Genomic DNA, 6,307 nt, shown 5'->3' on the forward strand with positions numbered 1-6,307 from the left:
TCCATAGGGAACAAAGCAGACTCTTTGTGTCTCCATAGGGAACCACTGCTGGTCATCAAATTATTGGCCTAGGAATGTTAACACCATCTGAGACCCTATTCTGGAGGGGAAACGTGTGGTGTTGTGACTGGGCTCTATTATGATCCAGGTCTTATGCCTTATGCCTTAACTTCTTTGCCTTTTTTTTTACTATATAGACATTTTTTTAATATTTCAAATAGCTGATCTGCAAGCTCATAACGTGCAGATGTAGATCAGCATTTGAAGTATTTAAAAATGTTTTTTAAAATAGTAGAAAAAGGCAAAGAAGTTAAGGCATAAGGCATAAGACCTGGATCATAATAGAGCCCCATGATGAGCTTTTAGATCTGCTATATATATTTGGTGTAGAGGGGAAACACGTAGTGCAGAGTCAGGTCTGTGTGTTTTTTCTGTCTTTAATAATAGTTTTCATTGTAGACAGGAAAGAGTTAATATTAATATAATAATATTAATAATAGTTTTCAGTGTAGACAGGAAAGAGTTAATATTAATATAATAATATTAATAATAGTTCAGTAAAGATAGACAGGAAAGAGGGAGAATGAGAGACGAGGAGAGACAAAGGTTGTCTGGAACGGGACTCGAACCTGCAACACACTGTCAGGCTACATTAGAGCCTAGGTGACCCGGACCGCTAGGTCAGTATTTTGTTTTTGTCGCATTCTGAATGCAATGATTTGAGGAGACTCTTTGTAGACACAAATGCATTTGGGTCTCCATCCGGAATCAATGGGATTACATTTAGTATAATCTAATTATTGGCTTAGGAATGTGACAAAAACTAAAACATATTATTGAACTCAAGTCTCCATGGGTAATCGATAGGGGAAAAAAATCATGTTAGGGTTGAAATACTCCTTTAAGGTTAGGTTTAGGCATAGTTGTAAAAAGGAGAACTGTCAAAATGTTAAAATAATATATATAATAATTGTATCTAATAATAATTGAGTGTGTGGCCACGGCATGCACACTGACTGCACACAGAGAAAGACAGTTATACGTTGAATGTGTTTTGCTCTGTGTATGTTAGTGACACCCGACACCGTTGTTTCAGCTGCAGACAGAGGAGAGGCAGGAAAAGACTGCTCTCCTCTCTTCCTTAAAGTTCCCTCCATGAGCTTCTCTTGAAAGAAACATTTAAGAAACTGTAATAATTATGACAACAGTGAAAATGTAATGTAATATTTGTCCATCTGTAATGTAAAGGAGCTGTAAGCAGCTTCTCTGTTCTCTGCTGCTCTCTGTCACTCACTGGTTTCACTCCAGACTCACTGCCTGCTCTCTTCACTCGTCTGTCTATGACCACAACATTTAGTTGAGTTAGCTCCGCCCCAGTCGATCTGCAAGCTCACAACGCACCGCTGATATAACGTGGTGTGGACTTGTAGGTTAGCTTTTTTGTCCCTGCACGAGGCCATTGTACGTTGAAGCAAACATAGCAGGCACCAGCAAGCAGACCCTATGACATGAAAGCAGCACTGCTCTGTGTGTAGCAGGTGTAGGTTAGCCTAGTAAACTGACTCCTCCCATCTACGAGGCTAGGTGTAGGTGTGGCTGTGAGGAATGACAGGGAAGTGATCCCACAGAGTGACTGTCAATCAACAACAACCGTCGTGCAGGGGTGTCGCACCACATTCTGGGCCCTGGGTACAAGGATTCACTGTGGGGCCCCTGTGCTTTAACTATTGAAAAATGGCAGATATACAAGCTCACAGCGCGGCACCGAGTGCCGCGCTGCGAGCTTGTATATCTGCTATTTTTGAAAAATCATGAAAATCAGCTAAAACCTTGTCATGTGAAGGACCCCCAAAATGGTATGTATTTGGCCACGGACCCCCATCTCCAAATATTGAGTTCCAGGGACCCCCCCCCCCCCCCCCCCCCCCCCCCAGAAGTGAAATTTGAGTTACAAAATACATATATTCAAAGATTTGCAGACATTTTCCACGACATTTCAAAAATAGCAGATCTACAAGCTCGCAGCGCGGCACTCTGTGCCGCGCTGTGAGCTTGTATATCTGCTATTTTTTCAATAGTTAAAGTATAACATAATGAAGGCCCCTCCACCACCTTGGGCCCTGGTAACTCAGTACCCCTTGTGACGCCCCTGTGTGGTGGACTGGAGGAGCACAGAATGAGTTCCTATGAGCTTAGACTGCGTGGTGGACTGGAGGAGCACAGAATGAGTTCCTATGAGCTTAGACTGTGTGTTTCTGTGGTGTGAATGCAGCTTCACCCTCATGATGAGCAATGGCTTTCTTTACTTTACTTTATTTGTTTATTTAGACGGGACAATGCATATTAATGAACACTAGATAAATGCAATGTAAATACACCGGAATTAGCAAAAATGCTACATTTCATCCATAGTCCCCACATGAAGACAAAACAATACATACCAACAAACAGTAACCCTACATTAGGAGAGGGCATTTAAAACATACATACAAGTACTATATCATTCTCCTGTAAACAAGAAACAACACATATTACCAACAAACCCCTACATTAGAAAAAAAAAATCAGATGAAGCCACTCCTCCTTGACTCTTTCCACATGTATTTCTGCCATGCACACATCAGCAGCATCTGAACAGTCAGGGGACAACCTACAACCTTTAACAATGGATTCACAAAGTCATGTCAATTCCAAAATGTTGACTTTCACTACAAAAATGCAGTGTTATTTTATCTATGGTTTTGATTGATTGGAGAGTTTAATAGCAGTTTGCAAAAAAGTACAGTTTCATGACAGCAAATCACTGGTACAAGTTCAACTACGTATTAGGAGATCCTAATAAGCCTTACGGCTTATTTACACAGGAACCACTTCATGTATCTCATATAACATTGAAAGACAGACGGAGAGAACATAGTACTATGCATAGGATAACATAAATTACAAAAGCAGAAAAGAAAATAATGAAGAAGAAAAAAGGCACTAAAAACAACAGATGGAGGCTTAGTCTATTTAGGCCTGAAGGTGACTTTTCAGACCAATTTTGAAGGAGGCTAGGGATTTGCTCTCCTTTAAGGCCTGAGGTAGGGCGTTCCACATGTTGGTGGTATAGCAGGAGAACGAATTAGAGCCTTGTTTAGTGATAAATCTAGGTTGAACATGATTAGTGGAGCTGCCTCTGGTGTTGTGATCGTGGACATCCTTGACCTTTAGTTTGTCAGGTACATCTTGCAGTGTATCTTGTAACTGGTGCACACCAGTGTACACCAGTAGTTAGTCAGGTACATGGGTATCTTGGAGGTGTAGTGTATCCACCAGGCCCATTGCAAGATGCTGTACTCTATCATTAGTTTATTAATATGTGGTATTCATAATCATAAAGCTTTGATGTGCCAAATCTCCCTGTCTTCCTCCCTCTCTCTACTTTACTGTAAACCACGTGTCTTCAGCAGCAGTTGGCCAATGGCCATGAGAGAGAGAGAGAGAGAGAGACAGAGAGAGAGAGAGAGAGAGAGAGAGCGAAAAGAGAGAGAGAGAGAGAGAGAGAGAGAGAGAGAGAGAGAGAGAGAGAGAGAGACACCTGTGTGTCATATAGCCAGGTGTCATATAACAACAGCAACAACAGCAGCAGCAACAGCCAGTGATAAAGATACAATAAGATTAGAATATAGACTGGATATGAACGACATCTATCTAAGCCCACACTCACCTCCCCTTTCCACTGTAAATCTGCTTCTTCTGTTTATTTTATTGGTGTCAGGCAAATTCACCTAAAACTATTGGTGTGATTACTATGGAGTTCATAGGTCAGGATAGCCGTGTGTATACCAGACCTACTAATGGTCACGGTTTGACAGGTGACACCACTGTCAATTTAAATTACAAAGGGATAATATGCAAACATGGACAGAGGGTAGGCGAAATGGCTCTTAAACGGCCGTGTCTGTCTGTTGTGTGAATAGGCTGTTGTGCCAATTGTATTTCAGCTTGTGTTCATGCAGGGTGAACCCTGTCCTCACGTCAGTCAGCCCAATGATCTTCTATTGTGTGTTTAAACACTGACTACAGTCATAGCATAGGCTACTCATAACATAATAACTTGGAGTTGGAATGAGACATGAGGGGACTTGCCCAACTCGTTCCCTGACTATTATGTGTTCACCTGTGTATGATGATATCATCTAACTGACTGTAGCCCTAGAGCTGTAGAGGCGGGTCAAAGTCACATTAGAAAGATATCATCTAACTGACTGTAGCCCTAGAGCTGTAGAGGCGGGTCAAAGTCACATTATAAAGGAAATTAAAGTGCGCAGCTCGGGAACCATTTTGAGACACGACAACAACTGTGAACTTGACAGTCTGTGCGGATGACAAAACAAAACAGAATGGACCAAACTTAACCAACTTTACGTAAAGTAGGTGTTGTTGTTTTAATATTCACTACTAGAACCACTTGGTTCTCACAGGAACAGTTTATAGGCTACTTTATGCTTCTGGTTTCTACTAAAGCTACCACTCCCTGTTGTCTAGTCTGCCTGTCTGTACTCTGTGGTTAATCTGGTTATGAATCTTATGATTGATGTCACCAGCAAAATACTTATTTAGACGGAGCAGAACATTATTACATAATTATGTTGATTATTTAACCATATAAGTGACGCATGCATTTGGTATAATTATTTATGACCTTTTATGACGGTAAACCTGCTGCTTCAGCGTTGCAGTCTTTTCCCACTCGGCTGAAACCTTGTCGGTTTCATTGTGAGTTAACAGTGTCATCCGGTCTAGAGCCCGCCTACTGTATCCTGTTATTTACACACACACACACACACACACACACACACACACACACACACACACACACACACACACACACACACACACACACACACACACACACACACACACACACACACACACACTGCTAGTGGAATGGAGCACACATGCAAACACAGAGCGTTTCCGTTGCAGACCAGATGTGCAACATGCAGATAGACTTGATCCCAGTTTCAATGTCTACTCTGCTTGAATATAAGAGGACGCTGCCTATGTCTGCCTATGCCTATGACTCACCTTTTCAGACTCTACCTAAACCCATAGCACTACTGAAACACTCAATGACCATACATGAAGCTAGTTAGCATTTGTTTTTAGTTTTTTTTTAGAATCCTTTTTTCTTTACTGATTATAGTGATGTATTATCTGCTTATTGTAAGTCGCTTTGGATTAAAAGTGTCTGCTAAATGCCTAAACTGTAAACTGTAAACTATGTGAGGGAGAAGTTGTTTTAAGGGTGTGGTGGGGTTTGGTTGGTTTCCTTTTGAGTATTTAGTGTTTGTGAATGTAGTAAGCAATGTTACAATTAACAGTTTTAGAATAAAAATAATTGTAATCCAATCAAGAACAATATGTACTGTATATTTTAAATATTTTAATACAAAGGAACTAACCGACATCTCAAAGCTGCCAGCAGTCCATGACTTGGTTTAGTGAATGAAACATTATTTTAACCAGGGTAAAGTATGTTAATCAATAGTATTATTAACATGATATTCAAAGGTCTACCTTGTTCTGTTGGAACATGAGCGTCTCCCTGTTCTTCTATTGTGATATTTCAATTCTGTGGTGCAGTAGGACACCTGTTGGTTGACAAGAGCTACTGCATGCATCTGCATCTACTGTAGTCTCATCATTATGATGGTGATATTGTTGTTCATCCACTGTAGTCTCATCATTATGATGGTGATATTGTTGTTCATCTACTGTAGTCTCAGCATTATGATGGTGATATTGTTGTTCATCTACTGTAGTCTCATCATTATGATGGTGATATTGTTGTTCATCTACTGTAGTCTCATCATTATGATGGTGATATTGTTGTTCATCTACTGTAGTCTCAGCATTATGATGGTGATATTGTTGTTCATCTACTGTAGTCTCAGCATTATGATGGTGATATTGTTGTTCATCTACTGTAGTCTCAGCATTATGTGGTGATATTGTTGTTCATCTACTGTAGTCTCATCATTATGATGGTGATATTGTTGTTAATCTACTGTAGTCTCAGCATTATGTGGTGATATTGTTGCCTCATAGCAGCTCTAATATTTCAACATATCATCCTATGTCAATGGCATATTGATAATACAGAATGAGATTGAACATATTACCGACACTGTTCTAGTTGTTGTCGGCAACTAAACAAACAAAAAAAAGGCGGCCAGGTGCGAGGCCTTTGCAACCGCACCACTTGCACAACCCTAGTGGCTGCTCTGTGTGTGTGTGTGTGTGTGTGTGTGTGTGTGTG

This window comes from Nannobrachium achirus (assembly GCF_963921795.1).
Source record: "Nannobrachium achirus genome assembly, chromosome: 1".
Lineage (NCBI taxonomy): Eukaryota > Metazoa > Chordata > Actinopteri > Myctophiformes > Myctophidae > Nannobrachium > Nannobrachium achirus.